General features: G+C 39.9%; 1 protein-coding gene across 33 annotated transcripts in view; it reads left to right on the top strand.

Moving 5' to 3' along the window:
* Positions 1-25,923, top strand: part of EPB41L2 (erythrocyte membrane protein band 4.1 like 2) — a 235,323-nt gene that overhangs the window by 68,817 nt on the left and 140,583 nt on the right. For 6 of the 33 annotated variants that reach the window (XM_021937868.2, XM_021937861.2, XM_021937872.2 and 3 more), the window contains exon 1: positions 25,233-25,428. The exons of 25 other annotated variants lie outside the window; for them this stretch is intronic. The gene's annotated coding sequence lies outside the window, so the exon portion shown is untranslated. Of the gene's footprint in view, positions 1-17,003; positions 17,189-25,232; positions 25,429-25,923 lie in introns of those variants that run through there. 2 more of the 33 variants (XM_031667444.1, XM_021937863.2) reach the window with 2 other exon arrangements.

Here is a 25,923-nt window from a genome sequence, read left to right on the forward strand (position 1 = left end):
CTCTGGCTCCCTTATTACTCTGAGGTCCAATGGGAAGAATATTTAGTTATGATATACAGATAATAGAACAGGAAAAACAAGTTTCCTTATCTATTCATAACTGTGCTATTGAATTTATATGTTCCAATATGGTTAACCTGGAATTTTATGGGGACAGTGGGAGGAGATAGACAATGATTGGGAAGCAGGATATGACAGCATTCCAAAATATGGCTGAACTCAAACTGCTTGAACAGAGCTAGTCTAAATCATGAGAGTGAGGTCAACCATAGGAGGAGGAAAGGATCAGGCAGATCATGACAAAGGGAAAGTTAAGTATGGCAGCTAAGTTAATTTTTATGAGTGCTACATTTCACCTTTTTGTTCAGATATATAGTATGTACTATGAACCCTGAATATCTGAGACAGGTCTCAGTCAATTTAGAAATCTTGTTTTGCCAAGGTTGAAAACCTGCACCCATGACACAGCCCCAGGAGGTCCTGACGACATGTGCCTATGGTGGTCAGAGCACAGTTTGGTTTTATACATTTTATTTTATTACTATTTTTGAAACAGGGTCTCACTCTGTCACCCAGGCTAGAGTGATTTCACCATATTGGCCAGGCAGGACTCGAATTCCTGACCTCAGATGATCTGCCTGCCTAGGCGTTTTTTTTGAGGCGAAGTCTCGCTCTGTCGCCCAGGCCGGAGTGCAGTGGCGCAATCTCGGCTCACTGCAAGCTCCGCCTCCTGGGTTCATGCCATTCTCCTGCCTCAGCTTCCCGAGTAGCTGGGACTACAGGCGCCTGTCACCATGCCCGGCTAAGTTTTTGTATTTTTAGTAGAGATGGGTTTCACCGTGTTAGCCAGGATGGTCTCAATCTCCTGACCTCGTGATCTGCCCGCCTTGGCCTCCCAAAGTGCTGGGATAGCAGGTGTGAGCCACCATGCCCGGCCAGCCTGTTTTACATATTTTAGAGAGACATAAGACATCAGTCAACATATGTAAGATGAATATAGGTTCTATCTGGAAAGGTGGGGCGGGACAACTTGAAGCAAAGGTGGGACAACTCAGTGGGGAGGGGGATTCCTGGTCATAGGTAGATAAGAGACAAATGGTTGCATTCTTTTGAGTTTCTGATTATCCTCTCCAAAGGAGGCAATCGGATATGCATTTATCTCAGGGAGCAGATCGGTGACTTTAAAAAGAATGGGAGTCAGGTTTGCCCTAAGCAATTCCCAGCTTGACTTTTCCTTTTGGCTTAGTGATTTGGGGGCCCCAAGATTTATGTTTTTCACAGTACGTATACTTTTCTATATATTTAAGTATAATATATAAACATGTGTATCCTTTCAGTGAGTGTAGTCATAGATATGTCCTTGTCCGTCATGCTTCAGCTTTTATAGGTACAACTGCAGACACAGTCCTTTTGTTGCCTGGGGCAGACCATGCAAAGTCCAGTTGACCTGTTGCACCTGGAGGCCATCTTTTCTCATAGAATGCAGTCTGCAGGGGCTGTTCATTCCTCTGGTTCCATTTCTATCCAGTCCGTGTGTCAGTGGTGAGTCCCAGTGTTAGGTTTTCCCCAGGACATACTCTGCCCTGCCCTCTCCTGTTCCACAGCCATATCCCAGTTCTATACGTCATTAGTTGTATGGCTCGTGGGTAGATGATCAGGTAAGTGATTTTCTGGGTCTCAGCTTGTCCTTGAAGTGTGATTCCTGATCAGATCTAACTGCCCCTGGTTCCTTCACGCACTGTGTTACAGCTCAGGGTCATCTTGGAAAAGGGGCTACATTACTGTTAGCCCATTTTAGTCTTTCACATTCTTGGCATCCTGCTTACCCCGCCAGTGGATTTTGCTGGAGTGGTAGAGACTCCCTGCTGGGTTGGTTTGCCATCTACTAGATGTCTCTTTCACAGCCTTGTGATTTGTGAATGTGTGTACCATAAACTCACAAATAACTTTATGATGTTTTTCCCAACCCCAAGTTTTATTCCCGGTATACTGTGGCTTAAAATCGGTAACAGAGCTATTGTTAGGTTTGGTCATATACTGCCTATTTTTAACCATATACCTGGAAGCTTGGGTTGGTTTTTAAAAATTTTTCATCCAAGCCAAGGGTAACCCTGATGGTGGCAGGTAGGCCAGTATATTTTTAAAAAATTAACACTGGGGCAACCTACTCTGCTTTACCTTTTCTATAACCAAATAGACAGGAATGAAAGATTCTACCCGGGCCCTGGAAGCTTAAGGGAATGAATAACTCCTCCCTCCTCAGGCCCAGTCCCAAGGAGCAAGGTCACTTGCGCCAGCAGCCCCCGTGCGTCAGCAAGATAGCAGAAGCAGGAAGAGAGCTGGCTGGAAGACACATACCCCCTGAAGATGGAGAGGGAGGCCGTCTGGGTACTACGGAGCAGTTATGTCAGACTGAGACACTTCCTGTTTTCAGGAGACTATAAAACCCCTGCCCCGTCCTCTTTGGTGCTGACGCCATTTTAAGCCTCAGCCCGCCTGCACCCAGGCGCTCATTAAAACAGCGTGTTGCTACACACCGTCTTGTGTTGTTTGTTGGTGGGCTCTCAGGGTTTGAACCCATACAAGAGCCTTGCAGAGGCAATTACAAGTATCTGTGTTTCAGAAATATATGCTGGGTTTCCCAGAAGATTACCTAATTTCCCTGGGCCGAGGAAGCCTCATTTCGTATTTATTTTATCTATAGCTACTAGATGTCATTTCTGGATCCAGTAATGATCTTGTATTTCTCTCTGTGCGGTAACACCTGGTGGTATATATACCTTTTTGGGGTATTATAAAGGTGACTGGGATCAAATATTTAATTGTAATAGTGAATTTTGTTGTTGCCAATTAAATTCATTATGCTTACCACTATAATAACACAAAGATTGAGAATACAGATTTAAGGAACTATCTTTGGTATTTGTTTTTCCTTATTATAAAATAAATGGGTGCCCAGTCTTACTGTGTGCCCAGCTAGGGATTCAAAGGTGAGTAAGAAGACTGAGCTGCTGAGTTCACAGTAAGACAGACTGATACTGAGAATTCAAATTGGGGCGAGGTGCCGCGACTCATGCCTGTAATCCCAGCACTTTGGGAGGCTGGAGGCTGAGGCGGGTGGATCAAGAGGTCAAGACCATCCTGGCCAACATGGTGAAGCCCCGTCTCTACTAAAAATACAAAAATTAGCTGGGTGTGGTGGCCTTGTAGTCCCAGCTACTTGGGAGGCGGGAGAATCGCTTGAACCCAGGAGGCGTAGGTTGCAGTGAGCTGTGAGATGGCGCCACTGCATTCCAGCCTGGCGACTGAGTGAGACTCTGTCTCAAAAAAAAAAAAAAAGAAGAATTTGAAGTGGTAATTTCAGTAGTAGAAATACATGCAGAGAAAGGACAACAAAGTGAGTCCCCATAGAAAGAGAGGAAAGGATGAGGAATGATGGCTATACTGAGTTCATTTTTTGTTTGTTTTACTGGGATTTGGTTTGTAGCTGTACACCACTTAATGAATTAGGTACAATTATTGATTAACTCATAAAATGTTCCATTGACTACCGACTACAAGCCTAAGTTATTAGGGTGTGGGGGGTATGGATGTAAGACTGCTGACTTTCCCCTGGGGATCCGATTGCTTGAGTGGCAGCCAGTCAACAGCAATTTAGTGGGAAAGAGAAGGATGCTGGTGATAGGAATTTGACCAGCAAAACTGTGGATGCTGGTGATAGGAATTTGACCAGCAAAACTGTGGATACATAAATTTTTCATACTGAACCATTTTGCTTAATATTTAACAGAATCTTACCACATATCAAATATGTGAGAGTGTGAATCTTTTTGCAAATCACCCTCTTAATAATTACTCAAGAAACGTGTTGAGTCAATGAATGTATCTTTTGTGTAAGAATAGATTTTTATAAATTGGTATTAACATTTGTATTATTTGCTACTGGCTGTCCTTCCATAGAAAGATTTTCTTTCTTTTCTTCCCCCCCTCCAATTGAAACTTCCAGGAAGTATCACTCTCCTAGGATTTCTGTCCAAGTAGTTTTCTGAAGCCAATGGGTGGGTGTATGTTTAGATCCAAGAGAAACAAATTATAACCATGGATGTGAACTTTTCACAGTCTTCTCAAAATAAAAGCTTGAAAAAATATTTTTTTATACTTTTCTTCTGCAAAGACCAAATCTCTTTCTGAAGAGGAATAAAGCAAAGACAACATGTTAAACATATATGCATCTTCATGTTGTTGACCCCTTCCCTAATAATTAGCAGAACACCTCAAAATGTTTATTGAGTATTTTTGGCCATGATTTTAAATTTTAAAAACCAGTACAAAGATGTAGCTATATCAAGTCCAACAGAGCTTAAAGGTAAAAAAATAAAAAAAGTAGATACGTAGTGGAGTTCAAATAATGTTGGATATTGCTGTTTTAACGAATGCGTTTTGAGTGTCAAGAAACAAAATACTGCAGGATTAGATTTATGAGGGTAAGCCAAGTAAAATGTGGATGCCGAGTAGTAAGAGCTTTCTACTGTATCAAACATGAATTAGACATGTTTAAAGCCTCTTAAATTTATTAAATAAGAATATGATTGGGAAAGGGTGAAGGCTCTGTAAACTGTAAAGCCCCTGTAAATATCTCCTTGGTTTACCACACTGATTGGTTTCTTAAGCTACTTGCCTCCCATATGACTACCATTGTGTTTTGTTTGTGTGGAAGAGGACATAGCTGTGGGGGTACACATTACTAACCTGGTAGATGGGGGCAGTGGAAATCAGGGTAGAAAAGGAGTATGACAGCCACAAAACTGACATATTTTAACTTCAAAACTACTGGTGTTTCCAAGTCATGGACTTAAACCAAGATTGTATTGTTTGGTAGGTGGTTCATGCCTGTAATCTCAGCACTTTGGGAGGCTGAGGCTGGCGGATCACGAGGTCATGAGATTGAGACTATCCTGGCTAACATGGTGAAACTCTGTCTCTACTAAAAATACAAAAAAAATTAGCCGAGCGTGGTGGCAGGCACCTGTAGTCCCAGCTACTTGGGGGGCTGAGGCAGGAGAATCTCTTGAACCCGGGAGGCGGAGGTTGCAGTGAGCCAAAATCCTGCCACTGCACTCCAGCCTGGGTGACAGAGTGAGACTCCATCTCAAAACAAAACAAAATAAAACAAAACAAAAACAACCTGTATAATTAATAAAGTTATAGGCACCTTTAGGACATTTAATTATATGTCCTCAGTATAGTATACCAACCATACTCATTTGTATTATTATGAGATCTTTGTCTAGACTTTTACAGACATTCACGCTTGCACTAAACAGAGCACTTCAGTTTTGCCGTTTAGGGCTATCTCTTTATTTTACCATCAAAGTTAATTCTGTATATCACAATTTGCTGCTTCATACCATCTCTCTTTTCCTATATTTTTAAATTTAAAGTAGGTTTCTTGTACATAGACTAGAATTGATTCTTCCTTTTTAAACCAGTATGACAATCTCTGCCTTTTAATTTGTATCTTGAGACGATTTACATTTAACTATTGATATATTTGGCTACCATCCTGCTATGTGTTATGTATTTCTCCCATCTAGTCTTCGTTTCTTTTTCTCTTTTACAGCCTTCCTCTAGATATGTTTTTCTCTGACTTCATTTTGTCTTTCCACTATTGGCTTTTTTTTTTTTTTTGAGACAGAGTCTTGCTTTGTTGCCCAGGCTGGAGTGCAGTGGTGCGATCTCAGCTCACTGCAACCTCTGCCTCCCGGGTTCCAGCGATTCTCTTGCCTCAGCCTCCTGAGTAGCTGGACCTGCAGTCATACACCACCACACTCAGCCAATTTTTGTATTTTCAGTTGAGGCAGGGTTTCGCCATTTTAGCCGGGCTGGTCTCAAACTCCTGACCTCAGGTGATTGGCCTGTCTTGGCCTCCCAAAATGCAGGGATTACAGGTGTGAGCCACTGCGCCCGGTCAATCCACTATTGTCTTTTATTAGTTATATGTCTTTTTGTGGTTGTTACCCAGTCTAAATTGAACTCATTAACTTCCCTCCAGAAGAGCCTAGTCCTTCCTTGTTAACTATTTCAGTGAATGGCTTTACTGTCCCATTTCTCGTTGTTCTTTCTTTAGCTTTCCCTTGCTCTCTTAATTCCCGAATGTCTTTGGCCATGTGTCTTCTTACCATTCTACTAATTGAATATTTCTTGAATTTGTCCACTTCGTTCCACTGACACTTGCCCTATTCAGATACTGTAACTTGCATAAAGATGAGCTCACTCAGGGCCTAGTTTTAATTTTGATAACCAAAGAAACACAGATCCCAACATTGACAAAGAATTGACAAACTATTTAAGTTTTTAGTCTCTAAAGAAGCAAAAGAAAAGGTTTTGTTATAACAGCAAAACTTAAGAAAAATTCTCTTGATCAACTAACCTTTTTTGATTCTTCATTACAGTATAGAGCAGACCCCAAACACTCTCCCTTAAACCAGTTTCTTGCCCACCAAATATCAACTCTCTCACAGTTCTTTTAGCAGCTGTTATTTTCTTTTTTCTACTCAGCCCATTCCATAATATGTCAGTCAAGCTGTGTTCAAAATTGAAATTATAAAGGCATACTTCTCTTTGAGAGAGAGAGAGCAGAGGCTATGACTACCTATTTGTCAACTTTATATTTTATTTTAAACATTATACAGCCTTGTGGAGCTTGTAACCTGATAGGGGAGAAAGGCAAGTAGAGAGTCAGTTGGGGAGAATAGAGGTTGTTCAAAAGAGTATGTATTAGGTGTGTGTACCTAAGGCATTTATCGCATGTGTGTCCATAATTGTCTGGCACTTAATGGGCTATCAATAGTTATTTGCTGAATGAGTGAATGATCAATGAATGATCTGATATTGGGCTTCCTGTCCTTCATTCTTTTTTGTTTTTGAGATGGAGTCTCACTGTCTCACAGGCTGGAGTGCAGTGGCATGATCTTGGCTCACTGCAACCTCTGCCTCCTGGGTTCAAGCAGTTCTCCCACCTCAGCCTCCTGAGTAGCTGGGACTACAGGCATGCACCACCATGCCCAGCTTATTTTTGTGTTTTTAGTAGAGATGGGGTTTCACCATGTTGGCTAGGCTGGTCTCGAACTCCTGACCTTAGGTGATCCTCCCGCCTCGGCCTCCCAAACTGCTGAGATTACAGGCATGAGTCACCCAGCCCAGCCTCCTTTCCTTCATTCTTAGCACTTATCTTGCCTGTTGATTAGTTTGCCACTGAGATTTCCCTCCAAATATTTTTTCATTAGACACATGGAGGTGACTATACCTTCTTAAGAAGGTAGACTTGGTCTACCACATTTAGTTCTTACAGCACCTTGATGCTATTCTTGTTATGCAGACTTTTATATATTTCTAGCCCCTTTGGATGCCCTGCTGTAGTCTCCCCCGCCACCCCTCAGGAAAGCCTGGCTTTAGGGTGCTTTTTCTGTATTTTTGTATTACTAAAACTTTTCAGGAATAGTCACTTGTTTGGAAACAAGTTTTAAGATTAATACTAGTAACAAATGATAGGATCAGGGTTAATCTCTCATACCTCTGGGGTGCCCCCTAAATTATCATCTTTACTCTTGATTTCTGTAATCTTCTGTAAGAACTTAGGTGTCACATCACTTCAAACTCAGTGTACTTGAAAGTTCCAGAATCTTACAGTCTTCTAGTCTTCTCGCCTTGAATCTTGGCATTATTTTTTAGTTATTCTTTATCTGCTATTTAAACTTCAACTCCTGTGGATTATTTTCTCTTAAATATGTTTAATACCTACTCTTTTTTTTGTTGTTGTTATTTTGGCTGGTACTTCCACCTGAGCCTATTTTTATTTATTTATTTTTGAGACAGGATCTTCCTCTGTCACTCAAGCTGGAGTGCAGTAGCCCAGTCAGGGCTCACTGCAGCCTCCACCCCCTGGGTGCGAGCAACTTTTCCACCTCAGCCTCCTGAGTAGCTGGGACCACAGGCATGCACCACCAACACTCAGCTAATTTTTAAATATTTTGTAGAGATAGGGATCTCACCATGTTGCCCAGGCTGGTGTTGAACCCCTGGGCTCAAGCAGTCCTCCTGCTTAGGGCTCCCAGAGTATTAGGATTATAGGTGTGAGCCACTGCACCTAGCCCACCTGAGCCTATTTACCTTTTCTGTCTGCATTCTTCCTGTTTCTGCTAACTACTCTTCCCAATTTTAGGCTCCCAAGTTTATCTTCTCAGAACAACATTCATTCATTCATTCATTCATTCATTCATTCATTCATTCATTCGACAGAGTCTTGCTCTGTTGTCCAGGCTAGAGTTCCATGGCATGATCTCGGCTTACTGCAACCTCTGCCTCCTGGGTTCAAGTGATTCTCCTGCCTCAGCCTCTTGAGTAGCTGGGACTACAGGTGCACGCCATCACACCTGGCTAATTTTTGTATTTTTAGTAGAGATGAGGTTTCACCCTGTTGGGCAGCCTGGTCTTGAACTCCAGCAATCAAGTGATCCATCTTCCTCAGCCTCCCAAAGTGCTGGGATTACAGTCATGAGCCACCATGCCTGACCCTCAGAACAATATTTAGTGTTCATCCTGCTTGGCCACAGTAGGCCCCGGAGATTGGAACCCATGTATACTGCTGGTGGGAATGTAAGAGTAGTCATGTTGGAAAGTAGTCTGGTGTGTCCTCAAAAACTTAACATAATCATTTGATCCAGCAGTTCTGCCCCTAAGTATATGCTCAACAGAAATGAAAACATGACCACACAATAAATTATACACGGATTTTCATAGCAGCTATTCATACTGACCAAAAGGCAGACACAACCCAAATATCCATCAGTTGATGAACGGATAAACACCCTGTGATGCAGCCATAGTATTTAATATTATTGGGGCATACAAATGAAGGAAGTACTGATATATTATAACATGTATGACCCTTGAAAACATAAGTGAAAGAAACCAGACACAAAAGGCCACATATAAGAATCCATTTATGTAAAATGTCCACGATCAGGACATTTATAGAAACAGAAAGTAGATTAGTGATTGCTGGGGATAATGTGGTGTGACAGCTGGAGTATGAGGTTTCTTTTTTCCTTAATGAGATCAAAATCATATAACATAAATTTATTATTTTACCCATTTTAAAATATACAGTTCAGCGGTTTTTATTACATTTGAAATGTTCAACCATTACTACTATCTCAGAACATTTTTATCTTCTCCAGAAAAAAATCCTGTACCTCTTAAGTAGTCACTTCCCACTCCTCACTTTCCCTAGAAGCTTGTGAATCTGCTACACCATTGTACATTCCTGCCAGCAATGGGTAAGGATTCGAATTCTCCAAATCCTTACCAACACTTCTTTTTTATTTTTTAAACATTGCTATCCTAGTGGGTTTGAAGCGGTATCTGAATGTGATTTTGATTTCCATTTTCTAATGACTAATGATATTTAATATCTTTTCATGTTATGATTGGCTATTTATATATCTTCCTTGGAGAAATGTTACTCCTAGTTTATTGAGTATTTTTACTGTGAAAAGGATGCTGGCTTTTGTCAAATGCTTTTTCTGTGTCTATTGAGGTGATCATGTGGGTTTCCCTGCTTCATCTCTATTAATATGGTTTATCGATTAATTTTCTTTTGTTGCACTACTCTTGTATTTCTGGAATAAATCCCACTTGGCCATGATATAAGATCCTTTAATATCCTGCTGGATTTGGTTTGCCAGTGTTTTGCCAAGGATTTTTGCCTGTATGTTTATAGGGGTGTTGGTCTTTAGTTTTCTTTTCTTGTGGTGGTTTTGTTTGGCTTTTGTATCAGGCCCCATAGAATGGGTTAGGAAGGGTTTCTTTTTTGGTTGATAAATGTGGTCTAAAATTGTTTGTGGTGTTGGTTGTACAACTCTGTGACTATACTCAAAACCATTTAATCGTACACCTAAAATGGGTGACTTGTATATCTCCAAGCTGCTACCAATCTCCATGCTGCTACCAAAAAAGCAAAACAAAAGAAAAACATCTGCAAGGAGCTTCTCACCTATGTTCTTTAGCCCAAAGTTCTTTTTCTGTTCTTCAAAGCCCTCAGCAGTCTTTCTGGCTGTCATATTTCAGCATTACCTCTGATTTATCTTTGTATATAATTCTGATCCAGTGACAGTGGTCATTTTGCTGCCCGGCTCACCAACTCTTACTCCCCAATGACACAGGATTCTTTTCCTGGTCACTTTGCAAGCCAGGGACCTTCAACTTGTGATGTCCCATCTGGACCTCACTTGGTCATGCTACCTGCTGTAGGAGATGTCCCTTTCACTTGGCCCTTCCAGGTTGAATCTAGCTTATGCCCTGGTTCCCGAGGTCTTGTCCCACACACTGGTTCCTGAGTTCTTGTCCTGTACCCAAGAAGAAGGAGGTACACTGACAGTCGAAGAGTGAGCAAGGCAGGGAGTTTTACTGAGTGAGGAAAATAGCTTTCAGTGGAGAGGAGATGCTGGGTGGTGTTACTACTTGAAGGTGGAAAACCCCCCCCCCAAATGCGGCTGAGTGTGGGGCTTTCATGGGCTCAGAGTGGGGTAGAGGCTGGTCTTAGGTAGGATTGGAAAAGACTACATTCAGTTGGTTAAAAAGCATTATTCAGAAAGAATCAGCCGGGAAAGGGTGGGCAAACAGGAACAGAAGATCTCACTCTGGGTTGTGCGTTTCATTCAGGATTAGCAGTCCTGGTCTTTCAGCTTTCAGGCTGGTTTTTTTGGCTTGAAGGTGAGGGTTCACTGGGGACCTGCCCCTGTCTGTCTACTAGGCATTTGGCTGCCTCCTGTCACTATCACCAAGATCTTTGAGGGCATGTTGTCCAGTCTGCATCTTCACCCTGCCTTAGGACTGTTCCCATCTCTCTTGAATGTTCCCGTCGCTTTTTCCTACCAATGGCAATTCAGTCTCCCTTTCAGGGTTTTATTCGACTTTCTTCTATTCACCTTCTAACCAATAGTAATCTCTTGGTCCCAAGCCCCTAAATCTGGTGATTATGTTGTTTCAGTTAAAAAATAGAAAGGTTAAGTATGATCTAGAATGTATGTGTTGTCTTAAGGAGACAGTGGGACAGAATATTTGAAACCAGAACTGTTCTGGGAAACTTGGTGTATGTGTTGGTAGTCCTTTAGGCATCTTTTTAAAAAATGCATTTACAGTTACCTCAAGTTTATAGAGATACCTTTTCATTTGGACTTCTCTGATCTCCCCAGATACAGTCATGTGATACATAACAACATTTTGGTCAACAACAGACCACATACAGGATGGAGGTCCCATAAGATTATAGTGGAGGTGAAGAATTCATATTATCTGGTGACACTGTTCCCATGGTAATGTCATAGCACAATGCATTACTCTCCTATGTTTGTGGTGATGTTGGTGTTAACAAACCTACTGTACAGCCAATCTTATAAAGATCTAGCACATACAATTAGGTACAGTACATAATACTTGATAATGATAGATGATTATTTTACTGGTTTATGTATTTACTATACTTTTTATCATTATTTTAGAATATACTTGTTCCACTTACAAAAAACAAACTTTAACTGTGAAATAGATTCAGGCATGTCCTTCAGGAGGTGTTTGAGAAGAAGGCATTGTTATCATGGGAGACGATAGCTCCATGTTATTGCCCCTGCCGACCTTCTAGTAGCACCAGATATGGAGGTAGAAGACAGTGATAGTGATGATTCTGACCCTGAAGGGACCTATGCTAGTATGTGTGTTTTTATCTTAGTTTTTAACAAAAAAGTTCAAAAATAGAAAAAAGCTTATAGAATAGGGATTTAACGAAATAATATTTTTGTAAAGCTGTACAATATATTTGCATTTTAAGCTAAGTGTTACAAGAGTAAAAAAAGCTTTAAAAATGCAAGTTTATAAAGTAAAAAGACAGTAAGCTAAGGTTAATTCATCGAATAAAAATATTTAAAAAAATTTAATGTGGCCTAAGTGTACAGTGTTTATAAAGTCTATAGTCAGGCTGGACATGGTATCCCATGCCAGTAATCCCTGCACTTTGAGAGGTCTAGGCAGGAGGATTGCTTGAGCCCAGAAACTTGAGACCAGTCTGCAAAACATGGTGCAATCCCATCTCTACAAAAAAATAAAAAAATCAGCAGAGCAGGTGGTGTGTGCCTGTAGTCCCAGCTACTTGGGAGGTTGAGGTGGGAGGATCACTGGAGCCTGGGAGGTTGAGGCAGAGAGCCATGATCACACCACTGCACTGCAGCCTGGGTGAACTTTCAGGTGAACTCAAGACTGTCTCAAAAAAAAAAAGTCTATAGTAGTGTACAAGTGTATAGTAACATGCCGTACCAGTTTGTAGCCTAGAAGTAATAGACTATGCCATCTAGCCTAGATGTGTAGTAGGCTATGCCATGTACGTTGTAAGTACATTCTATGATGCTTGCATAAGGATGAAATCACCTTAAGGATACATTTCTCAAAAACATGATCCTCGTTGACACATTACTGTAGTTCTTCGTGTTCGAAGAAAGGCATATACTGATATATCTAGCCAGTAACATTAAATGCCAGGCAAGCCTCTGTTGATACATATATATGTATTTGGAAGGTAGAAACATCTGCAAATTTCATTTGCTGTTCCTGGTTTCTCTTTTGAAATCTTTTTGAGAACTTTATGGTACTAGAGTGGAAACAGTTGAATAAAGTCCTAATGATGATAGTAAAGTCTTGTGGGCAAATGTGAGACACTGGAAGGTGAGGCTGTTTACCTAAAGGCTGCTTTTTGTAGTTCAGGCTATATAAGCATCATGGTGTGATGTCAAGAATGTATCTCACATAAACTAGAATTGGATTTACACATGGTTGTTAGGCGGTTGAGTCAGAATCAAATTCAGGTTTGTCGAACTCCAGGACTGTTGATTAACCACTGTATGATGTTTGCATTTTATGCTTATTAAGGGAAGTTATGTAATTTCTCCGAGCCTCATTTTCTTTGACTACAGAATGAACTTGATAATATGTGCCTTACAGAGATATTTTGAAGCATAAATATGTTTGTAAAGCATTTAGCAGAAAGTTTTCTCACCAGGTAGGTAGGTCTTTTATTATTAGTAAAATATTTTCTTCAAGACAGTGACTCCAACAAAAAATGATTTTTGAAAGCAAGTCTGAAACTTCTGCAGAGAACGTTGCATATTTCTTGGAATATTGAGTGCTTTACGTTTTTACACAAAGTTTTCAGTGTTCCGTTTCTCTAGAATTTAGATAATGTTCCAAATAAGTCATTTGTTGGTCATTACTTTATTTCCCCCTATTGTTTTTTTGTTTGTTATTCTGAATCAATTGTTGTCAAAAAGGTAATAGAATTATACCCTCTCTGTCATTAACTTCCCTTCCGAAGACTTGGAGAATATCTGACACTTGTGGTTAACTGCAACTGTTATATAGTTAAGCCTTAGGTTTTGAAGTTTATGGAATGAGGTTTGGAAAGGCTGATTTTTTTGTTGTTGTTGTTGGAAGCCACAATAGAAATAAACTGGAGAAGTGGTTATTGGTTTTCATCTTGGCTGCAGAAGAAGTATTTGTTGGTGTTGCTATAGAAACATAGTCAAAACTACAGTATTGAAAGCATCACAAAATAAAGCATTGATTTGATTACTTAAATTGTGTTTCTTGTGTCGGAGTTATTCCTAATTGACTTAAAAATGCCTTTGATTTTTTTTTTTTTATTCTTAGCTGTCATAAATATCCAGGTATGAGTTTAAATGAAATAAAGCTCAAAATAAATCAGTGTTCTGAATATGAATGCTAATCATCTAAACTTTTAAAATCACTATTATTCCTTAGTAGTTTGAAAAAATAATTGTTATAATAAATTCAAATTTCCTGCTGGTGATGGTGATAAGTTATAATTTTAAAAATGTATAGCTTTATATATTTTAGCATAATTTTGGTTCAGTTGGGGATTTTGCATAATGAAAACCACATATGCTTTTTATCTTCAAATTTTATTTGTATTTTCTTTTACCAATTTAAATGGGCATGCTATTTTAGCTTTTTAATAAAGCTACAATTTGGATCAGTAGAAGACAGTTCCACTAAACAGTTTGTAGCGGAAAATAGCTCTGCTTCTGGCTTTTATAGACTCTCTTGCTCAAAGGAAGAACTGCTATTGAGTCAGTTACAACTTCAGTGGAAGATGTCTTGCAGCTGTGCCTTTTTGGTTTTGTTCCAGAGATAGTATTTGTGTGCACTGTCAGAATGTCTTAAAGGCCCACCCTGGAAAGGATTCAACCCTATAAAAGGAGTTTTGTTTTATAACCTTTCACATATTCTTATGGAGTTCTGGTGGTGATGGTGGTCTTCATTATCTTGTCTTTTAAACTGGCATTTTATTGAGACACAGGCTTCACAGTTTGAGAATAGGAGCTACAGTTGTAGGTATTGTATCTAATGAAATAAATTTAGTCAAGCCCTTGGCACACACTATGATGAAAACAAAATACCCTTCCCCAAACTTTGCAATTTCAGTGAATTATTTTTAACAACTTTTCTGCCTCTGTACTGATAAGGAGATTGGCACTCATTTGATTATTCTCCTGGGTAACTTACTTAATAGATATTGATTTACAAATCAAGTTACTGTATAAGAAGAGTTTCAAACACCAATTACTTCTCATATTGAAAATTGTTCGGCCTAAACTGTTTTAAGCCATATGTTTATATAAATGCTAGGAGAATTATCATTGAATATATTCTGGGTGATTGACCATATTTTCTCCAAAATTTCCCCCTTTCTCCTTAGTTTTTTTCCTTTACATTGTTAAAATTACAGCAAATTTAGTTTAAAGATTTTAATTGTTTTTTATTTGCCATTCAAGACTGGAGCAACACCTCATTCTATAAAATAGAACGAATGTCCGATAAGCTGAACAGAGGAAGTTGCTTTTATAGACAGAAAAGAGCTGAGGGAAGCAGAAACAGAGAACAAACGCATGTTGGTTGTTTCAAAGTGACTTTTCTTATAGCGTTAAAACAGAGGGGACTTCCTTATGCCTTCCCCTTTGGATTGGTTGTTGTGAATTTCTTTCTTCCTTTTTAAAAAACTGCCCCGTTTCAGAGTTTAGTTTGATTACCTGGCTCCATTCTGGTGTGATATGGTCTGCTGGAGCCTAGTGCAGGAGGCTAGTCCAAAACAATGGCCTCCTGTAAATTTTATTTAACAAAATGCTCCAAAGTTGTTAGCTTCCTTAAACCCCTTCCTCTCCGAGCCCATGTCTATCTCCCATTACTGTTCTCTTTGGCCTGTGGGGTCAGGATGTTCCTCCTGCTATTGAAGGTTAAACTCTTCTCTGTGGTTTTGATCCTTTTCCTCCATCTTTTTTGAACTACATGCCATTCATTTTCCTTTGTTTCTCCTTTGTGTCTTGAACCTCTCCTCTCTCTCTCTCCCACTGAAAGACTGCACCAAACAAAAACAGCCTAAACGTACATCTCCCCTCAATCTTAGACTCTTTGTAGTTATTACTTGACCTTTTCTCATTGCTAAACTTCAGATATTAATTTTCACTTATCTCTTTCCCTCCCCTCTTCTGATATTTTATCTGTAGCCATTAGCTTTTTCTTCTCCTAGCCACTGAACTTGCTCTTTGAGGTTAGCAGCAATCTTGTGACCCTTTTAACCCTTATTGTTCCCTGAAGCAATCTGCCCTTGCCCCTGTTGACCATGCCTCCCTGTTAGACTCTTCTTTCTTGTCAGTACTTTCTTGGTTTTCTTTCTCTTAGTGCCTTTTAGCCTTCTTGATAGGTTCTTTGGTCTCTCTGCCTGGGGATTTTTGGTGAGCATTTATTCTACTGTTTGCTTTCTCTACAGTTTCATCTACCTCTGATAATGCTGATTGGCTGAGCAATTCCACATCTCAGTCTGGAAACCCAGGCTCTGTCATTCAGACACACACCTTCAACCATATTCGGATTTCCACCTGGATGTCACACATTTTCAGCCCAGATGCATTCAAAGTGGAAGCTTTTGCTTCCTTTCTTTCTGATTTTTACTTTGTTTGGAAGTCTCTTTCTAACTTCATGGTACCACCATCTCACCGTTGACTCTCAGGAACCTGGGAGCTTTATTTTTCGTTACTCCCACCATCCAGTTAATTATCAAGTCCCATTCATTTTACCCATTAAATATTTATTGACACCATCTCTTCATTTGTATTCTTATTGCTTCTATCTTAGTCTCCTGGATCCCTGGAGCATCATCTTAACGAGTTTCCTTTTTTTTTTTTTTGATAGTCTCGCTCCGTCACCCAGGCTGTAGTGCAGTGGCACGATCTTGGCTCACTGCAGCTGCCGCCTCCTGGGTTCAAGCAATTCTCATGTCTCAGCCTCCCAAGTAGCTGGGATTACAGGTGTGTGCCACCATGTCTGGCTAATAATTTGTATTTTTAGGAGAGATGGAGTTTCGCTATGTTGGCCAGGCTGGTCTCAAACTTTTGACCTGAAGTGGTCCACCCACCTCAGCCTCCCAAAGTGCTGGGGTTATAGGCATGAGCCACCACGCCCGGCCAGTCAGTTTCCTTTCATTGTGTCAATTGGTCTCACATGGCTGCCAAAGTTATCTTCCAGAAATACAAAGTTAATAGCTTTTTAAAAAATTGCCTGCAGGATAGAGTAAAAACATCTGAGCTTAGCATATTGATCATGCATTATTTGGGTGTTGCTTCCCTTGTCCTGTCTCCTCCACTCCCCACCCTGTGTTCCAGGCCGTTGAAGTTCTCACTGTTCTCTACAACACATTTATCTTTCATGATTCTGTGTCCTTCACTTACTGTTCCCACGGTGAGGAGTGTGCTTCTACCCACTTATAATAAGCCCAGTAAGCTCCTTCTTATCCTTCAAGGTCAGGTCAAGTGTCACCTCGGGAAGCATTCTTTCTTCATCAAGTCTGTTAACTGTTAAATTGTTTATGCTTCCATCATAGCTCTTATTCTCTTTGTAGTTAGCTATTTAAATACCCTACTGCCACACCACTAGAGCCACATGTTACACAGGTCTGTATCCTCAGCAGCTATCAGCAAGCTGAAAGCAATTCCTCATGGAATGAATGGATCTTTACAAAACCCAGTAGTACAGTATTAACATCAAGATTTCATGGGCAGAGGTAATGGTGAGTATAATGGCTTGATATTAGATATTTTTTATTTATTGTTTTGAGTAGGTATGGTTGTGGATTGAGAACATCTTGGCACTTGTGGTTAGGATTTTCTAATTCAAGTTTAGAGAATTAGGTTTTGAAAGTGAAGCTACAGAGCTGTAGTCTCAAATTATGGAGAGCTAATAAAGTCATGAAGGATGGGAAGTACACTGGGTTCTCAACAAGTGGCCACACCATTGCAGATCATATATCAGGCAGAAGGAGGATAGCGAGACAGGTGAAGTGAGGAGAGGGCCCCAGACTGGGGCTGTACCTCCCCAGCACACTCTGGGTTTGTAGCTGTGCCTTGCTTATTACATACACCTTAACGTTTCCCCAGCTTGCCCTGGTAGAAGCAGCATTCAATTTTATGCAACGTGTTTTTTGATGAAAGCTTTGTGTTTACACATTTGATGTTTATATGGTTCTAGCAGAGCCTCTTGGAATGGTGGTGGCTGTCTTAAAGTAAAGGAGAGAAAAGAAAGAAGGGAAATTATAGGGGGTGGGTTGGGGTGGGGATATAATTTTCTTTCTACAAGTTGAGAAAGAAATAGATACATTGAATTGGTGGGAAATTATTATACATTAATGTTTACTTTTTAAAAATGAAGTTAAACCATAATGATATCTTCCACCACTTTTAGGGGAAAAGGCGTAGATGAATCTTTTGACCATGGAAATTCTGTGTTTAACAGTAAATTGCATTCATTTAGTGTTTTGCACTTTACCAGTAGCTACTATGGTTCGTTTTTGATCCTTTCAATCCCATTATATAGGTAGGTTAGCAGCTGCTACTTTTATTTTATACATGTAGCTAAATGGCAACATGGGAATATATCTAAGCTATTTGACTATGTTTGATGTTCCTTAAGGTTAAGAAGGGTAGATATTTCTTGTCAGTTGCCCTTTTATTTTTGGAGACTTACAATTTTGGGGGAGGAGGAAGGTTATAGCATTTTTCTTGGGTACAGAAGTTGGAGCAGAGCTGGGGAGCATTGTAGGTCTCTTGGAATTCCTAGTCTCAGGGCTGTTTTGTTTCTTCTGGCCCTTGGACAACAATGAAGGGTCTCTATTCTTTTTTCTCTCCTTAACAGTGTGTCTCCCCTTCTCATCCAGGCAGGACAGTTTGCTACAGGAAAAGACATTGGGATTATTGGTAAGAATCTGACATCTAGCCTGGTGAGATCTTGCTACTGATTTGCTATGTAAATAATCTGACTTCTGGGCCTTAGATTTCCCGTCTAATTAAAGGCAAGAGGTAGAGGTACATGAACATTGAGATCCTTTTTAGCTCTGAACTACTTTGATTCTCTACAAATTCCATTTTGCTCAGTCATATCTACAGTATTATACAGCTGCTAGCAAGATTGTTGTTTCTGCTTTGTATGTAGTGAAATTTGTGGTAGGTGCTTTTGTTTTATTTCTTTAATCCCTAAGGCAAAGTGGGTGTCATTATGACCTAGTGGTAGCATCTGCTCATTCAAAGTGTGAGAGAAGAATGATCCTATAATTGTAATCTTTATAAAGCTTTCCTTGACCACCGAAAGGAGGTGACCATTTCCTTTGTGCCCTTCTTGTACCTGTCTTACAGCCCTTATCACATAAGGTGTAATGATTTGTTTATGTGTCTGACTTCCCTGCTAGACTGTAAATGTCCAGTAGACTCTTGTGGGCAAGAACTTTCCCTAGGTCCTTAGGGCCTAGACCAGTGTCTGGTGTAAAGCAGGAATTCAGCACATATTTCTTGGACATAAAGTAGAATAAAAATAATACGGTTTAATGTACCTGCTGGATTACTATACTGGTCTGATTGTGTAATTTAAAAAGTGGTGCTTTTGACTTTTGTAGTTAATTAAAAGCAAACAAAAAGGATTTAAGAGTTTTATCCTGATACTTTTTAGATGCTTCTTTGGTTGAAAACAGTAACTTTTTGATTAGAGATTCTCAGGCACCACTCTTTTATTCTTTATCCATTTTCCTCCTTCTGTACCTGCTCCCACTTTCTCTCCATACCCCCTGTAAAAATCTGAGGTCATGCAGTGTCTTTCTTTCCTAGAGTCCCATAGAGTCCCATAAATCTACAGTACTTTTCAACATTACATCTTAAAAATGTAATTGTTTTTAATGTAATTGAACATGTGAGTCTAATCTTGCTAAGATGTCTGGTAGGGAAGAAATTTTGCGGGTGACGCATGTGTAGTTGTATACATTATTCTGGTTTAGAGCCTGAGAGAAGTTAAACTGTGGTATGTGGTCAAAGAAGAACTTGCACATTAGAGCCAACGTGCTAGTGAAAAAAATTATTTTTTCTGCCTACATCAGATACATCAGTATCAATGATCCTATGAAATGTGGACCATTTTTAAAAATGTTAAAAAAATGTTATAGACTGATTGGGAAGTTCATCCATATTGAAGAGTCATGGAACTCCTGTCCATATTTGTTCAGGAAGTAATCTTGCATGACAATTGGTAGATGAGAAGATTGGATTCCCTGTACAATCAGAATAAAAAGAGTTCTGTTTTTGTTTGTTTGTTTGTTTGTTTTTTGAAGACGGAGTCTTGTTCTGTCACCTAGGCTGGAGTGCAATGGCACAATCTTGGTTCACTGCAGCCTCTGCCTCCCAGACTCAAGTGTTTCTCCTGCCTCAGCCTCCCGAGTAGCTGGAATTATAGGCACATGCCACTGTGCCCAGCTAATTTTTTTTTGCATTTTTAGTAGAGACGGGGTTTCACCATATTGGCCAGGATGGTCTTGAACTCCTGACCTCAGGTGATCCACCCGTGTTGGCCTCCCAAAGTGCTGGGATTACAGGCATGAGCCACCATGCCCGGCCAGAGATTTAAAAAAATATTTCTTCTGAGTACTTTTTAGGTTATTTTAGTTTTTTTCCAGAAAATTGTGTTGTCTGCTTCTTTTCTTAGTAGGATAGATGATAATCACTTTACAGATGGGGGCTAAATGGGCAGAAGTGAGATGACCAAAAGGAATTCTTCTTCCTCATTGTCTTTTCTGTGATATTGATAACTGTACTTTCTGCCTAGAGTTTGTGTCTCTTAAGGTTTTCGAGCCATGAGTGACTCATCAGATTATGGGGTTCTTTATGTCTTACGCATTCTTTGTCCTCATAAAGTAGGAGGTAGGGTGATTTTTAAAAGTCAGATGATACTGGGTTTAAGATAAAATTCTGTGTCTACACAAACTCACACAAATGTAGGGAAAGTGTTCCCTTCCTAACCTTAACCAACTTCCTTGAATATTTTAAAATTAACTTTTGGAGGATAAACCTGATTTCCTGTTTTAATGAAATAATGAGACATTGTTGAAACTTGACTTTTTTCGGTCTTCTCAAAATAGATGTAATACATATAAATTCATATAATAACAATTTTAAAATATTAAGACCTTTGTAGATGTTTCAACCTATATATTTTATGTACTCAAATGTATTTAAATCATATTGGAAATGAGTAAATGACACTGGACCTTGTTTGTATACTTCTTTGCTAATAACCCATCAAGTAATCTCATATGTTATTTCACCTCTCTGGGTTCACTTGACTTATCTGAAAAACAAGAGTGTTAAAAAGACTGCCTTGCCAGCCTGGTCAATATGGTAAAACCCCATCTCTACAAAAAATACAAAAATTAGCCGGGTGTGGTGGCAGGCACCTGTAGTCCCAGCTACTTGGGAGGCTGAGGCAGGTGAATTGCTTGAACTCGGGAGGCTGAGGCAGAAGAATCACTTGAACCCGGGAGGCAGAGGTTGCGGTGAGCTGAGATCGCGCCACTGTACTCTAGCCTGGGAGTCATGGCGACACTCCGTCTACAAAAGAAAGAGGCTGCCTTGTGGAAAAGTCTATTGGCTTTGAAGGCAGACCAAATTGATGTGAATTCTGGCTCTACCACTCATAAGTGGGTATGTGAGTTTGAGACTCAATTTCTCTAGGTTCTAATAGTCTAATTTTTAAATTCACTTTATTAATAGTTCTTTTTCAAAATCATAATCCTACAAAAGTCATCCTCTCTGAATTCTCCCAACCTTTTTTTAAACAATGAGATTCACAGGTCTCCTGAGTAGGATCTTTTGAGGCCAGCAGAGGAGCTGAGCAGTAGCATTGGGTTCCCTAGTTAAGAAGGTAGGCGTCTTAGCTCATGCTGCCATAACAAAATACCGTAGACTGGGTGGCTCACACCATAGGTACTTATTTTCTCACAGTTCATCTAAGTTGGAGGGTTTCTGGTAAGGGCTCTTCTTTGCTTCCTGACAATTTTTACTGTGCCCTTCATGGTAGAGAGAGAATGAGAGACTGCACAAGTTCACTGGTGCTTCTTTTTATGAGGGCACTAATTTCATCATTAGGGCCCCACCCTCATGACCTTATCTAAACCTATCTCCCAAAGCTCCTACCTCCATCAGGTTGTAGGTTAGATTCAACATAGGAATTTTAGAGGGATGCAATTCAGTTCATAGCAGTAGGAGAGTAAGAGAGTAAGAGAAGAGAGCAGGAGACACAGGGGTGTTAAGAAATGCCTAGGATGGACCAGAAGATCTACCACTATTGAATTCATAGGGCCCAGTGCTGCTATAGGTTATAAGTTTTCACATTTCTGGATTATAAGGAGTTATGAATTTCAGAAAAAAAGGTTGAAAGTGTGAACCCGAATGGTAGTCAGAGCACAGTTTGGTTTTATACATTTTAGGGAGAAAGGAGACATCAGTCAACATATGTAAGATGAACATTGGTTCAGTCTGGAAAGACAGGACAAATGAAGCAAAGGTGGGACAACTTGAAGCAGAGAGGGGGCTTCCTGGTCACAGGTGGATAAGAGTCAAATGGTTGCATTCTTCTGAGTTTCCATTAGCCTCTCCAAAGGAGGCAATCGGATATGCATTTATCTCGGTGAGCAGAGGGGTGACTTTGAATAGAAAGGAGGGAGGCAGGTTTGCCCTAAGCAGTTCCTAGCTTGACTTTTCCCTTTAGCTTAGTGATTTGGGGGCCTCAAGATTTATTTTCCTTTCACAAAGGCATTATTTTTCCAAGTTAAGTATATTGTAACAAATTTACAGTTACATCAGCAGTGTTTATTAAAAAACACATTTAACATAAAAAGGTGAGAAGAACTTAATCTGCATAAGGGAAGATGCTCTGGATTGAATAAAATTGGCTCTATTAAAAAACTCACCAAATTTGCCCTTTGTGAACCAGTGAAAACTTTATGATGGATAGTACAATTTACTTCCACTATGTAGAATGACTTTAAAAAAAAAGTTTTGTGTCTGCCCATTTTGGCAAAGATGAATCTCTTCAGAGGTGCCGTGGAAACTTTTACCAAAATAAAATTTTTTTAAAAAGTGAAAAAGTGAAGAAGAAAAATGAGGACTTTCATCAAGTCTTCCTATTAAGCAAACCTTAGTTTTTAAAATTTTTAATTTTTTTTGAAATGGAGTCGCTCAGGCTGGAGTGCAATGGCGTGATCTTGGCTCACTGCAACCTCTGCCTCCCAGGTTCAAGTGATTCTTCTGCCTCAGACTCCTGAGTAGCTGGGATTACAGGCACGCGCCACCATGCCCGGGTTTTTTTTTTTTTTTTGTATCTTTAGTAGAGACGGGTTTTTACCATGTTGGCCAGGCTGGGCTCAAACCCCTGACCTCGTGATCTGCCCACCTTGGCCTCACAAAGTGGTGGGATTACAGGCGTGAGCCACCACGCCTGGCCGCAAACCTTACTTTTTTTGCTAGTTGGTACTGGTGACATCTTGTTTATTAATAAATATCTGAAGTGTTTTCTTTGTGATTTACAAGAGACCCATTAAAGACTTTGCTGTAGGTGAATGTGAACAGATTACTACTGCTCTGTAGGAGTGTAACACAGTAACTGGGTAAAGTTGTAAAAATGCACAAGTGCACTTCTAGTCTATCTCAGTCATGAATTGTCAGTGCAAATATGTGTGTTGGAGAAAAAAACCCAGAATTTAAATTGTGGAAATGTAAAGGGGGGTTGGTACTGTGGAGTTAAGGAACATTAGTTATTTCTCAGATTGCTCTGACCTGAATCTTAGAATTGACGCATTTTCCTTTAGTGACTTTACATTTTCGTTGCTTCCATGTTTCTTTAGTCATATTATAGGTGGATATAGTATTATCTTATTTTTAGTCATTTCTCTTTTTATGTTTTTATTTTATTTTTTTTTTTTTGAGACGGAGTCTCGTTTTTGCCCAGGCTGGAGTGCAATGGCACAATCCTGGCTCACTGCAGCCTCCGCATCCTGAGTTCAAGCAATTCTCCAGCCTCGGCCTCCTGAGTAGCTGGGACCACAGGCATGCGCTATGATACTCAGCCAATTGTTGTGTTTTTAGTAGAGATGGAGTTTCGCCATGTTGGCCAGGCTGGTCTAGAACTCCTGACCTCAAGTGATTTGTCTACCTCGGCCTCCCAAAGTTCTGGTGTTACAGGCATGAGCCACTGCGCCTGGCCATTTTTAGTAATTTCTCAATTTAGGATTGAAATATGAAACAAGGATTTAATAGCTTTATAACTATATCACGGTACCTATACTATCTGGGTTAAAATGTACCTCCATTTTTATGTACAGTGTGAATGAATAGACATTCTTGTATAAATGAGTCGAAATGAATATTTTTTAATGTTGAAATATGGATGATGTATTTGCACAGTTTTTCTGTATCTGAAAATTTGTCTATAGTAATTTATAGATAAAGATGATTAGACTGTACAATAGACCTCCCCTTATTCATAGTTTTGCTTTCTGTAGTGCAGTTACCTGCAGTCATCTGTGGTCTAAAATTATTACATGGAAAATTCTAGAAACAAGCAATTCATAAGTTTTCACTTGCACACCATTTTTAGTAGCTTGATGAAATATCACACTCTCTGCCCCATCCTGTGCGGGATGTGAATTACGCATTTGCCCAGTGGCTCCATGTTGTAGAAGCAATCACCTGTCAGTTACTTAGTAGCTGGCTTGGTGATCAGATTGACTATCGTAATATCACAGTGCTTGTGTTCAAATCACCCTTATTCTACTTAATAAAAGCACAAGAATAGTGATGGTGGCAATTTGAATATGCCAAAGAGAAGCCATCAGGTGCTTCCATTATGCAAAAAGGGGAAAGTTCTTAAGGAAAAAGAAAAAAATCGTATGCTAAGGTTGCTAAGATCTATGGTAAGAATCCAATCTTCAACCTGTGAAATTGTGAAAAAAGAAAAAAAAATTTGTGCTAATTTGGCTGTCGCACTTCAAACTGCAAAAGTTATGGCCACAGTGAATAAACGCTTAGTTAGGGTGTAAGAGGGTGGCCAGACGCAGTGGCTCACGCCTGTAATCCCAGCATTTTGGGAGGCCAAGGCAGGATGATCACTTGAGTCCTGGAGTTTGAGATCAGCCTCGGCTGTAACATAGTGAGACTCTATCTCTACAAAAACGTAAAAAAATTAGCTGGGCATGGCAATGCGTGCCTCTGGTCCCAGCTACTTGAGAGGCTGGGGTGGGAGGATTGTTTGAGTCCAGGAGGTCGAGGCTGCAGTGAGCCATGAGTGTGCCATTGCACTCCAGCCTGGGTGACAGGGTGAGCCCCTGTCTCTAAAAATAAGGAAGAAAATTTAAAAAGTACAAGGCATTAAATTTGTGGGTGGAAGACATGAACAGAAGAAACACGTTCCAATTGATGAGTCGGGTTTGGTACTCTCAGTGGTTTCAGGCATCTGCTGGGCTTCTTTCCCCAAGGATAAGGGGGGACCACTTTAAGTTGTATACATATACTTTTGGTGTCTATTCTAGGATGAATTAAAATGACAAAAATAAAAACAAAGTTGCAGGATGGAGACCCGAAGCAAAGCAAAAATCATAACCACAAAAACTAAACGAGAAAAAAAACTCAGGATAGAAAAATTTTATAAAAATTATAGAATTACAATTGTGTCATTAAAACTAGTTTCATTTGTGGGGTAGAACAGGCAGCAGGAAGCAGACTTTTTTCTTTGACCCATGTGCATTTTCTAGCTGAGGAATGAAGTGACTTGGAACCAAACTGGGCTTCTCTACTGAGCATGTCCCTCTCCAGCAGGGTCTGGCTTGGGTGGGGCCAGTCTTGCTCATTAAGCTTTTGGACGCTGGATTTCCATCAGCTTTCCACAGTTTTCCAATGACAGGAAATAGCAGAGAGCGGGCTTGATGTGCTTAAAAGTTGCGTATGTATTTCAAGGGGGGAGATTATTAGGACGTTTTTGTTGCAGTGGTTGGGTTTTGTGATACATGCTTGTTTGTTTCTGCTTGTGGAGGAAGTTTGCTACTGAAAGTGTGACTAGTCAGGGGACTGAAAATTAGGAAAATACTAATATACAGAGTAGATGGAATCTGAGTACGTACACTGTTTCACAAGGGAATATGTTGTGATATTTGAACTAAGCCCTATGAAAAATACGTTTTTCTAGTGGGCCGAGTTTAGTTTTAGATGTCTTGTTTGCATTTTTCTAGGCAAATGTTGACTTTTGTCAGGCTATCTTTAACATGATAGCTGTTTCAGGTTTGACCTATGAGAATAATGAAGCTAGTTGGTTTCTTTTATATGCTTGTCTGGTTGTTTCACAATTTTTTCAGTGGTATGACATAATACTGTACAAAATTAGTACTATATTATTTCCGGAAGCACAGTGAGGACTATGTAAGGTTAATTGTGTGCAGTT

This window comes from Papio anubis, chromosome 6 (genome assembly GCF_008728515.1).
Source record: "Papio anubis isolate 15944 chromosome 6, Panubis1.0, whole genome shotgun sequence".
Classification (NCBI taxonomy): Eukaryota; Metazoa; Chordata; class Mammalia; order Primates; family Cercopithecidae; genus Papio; species Papio anubis.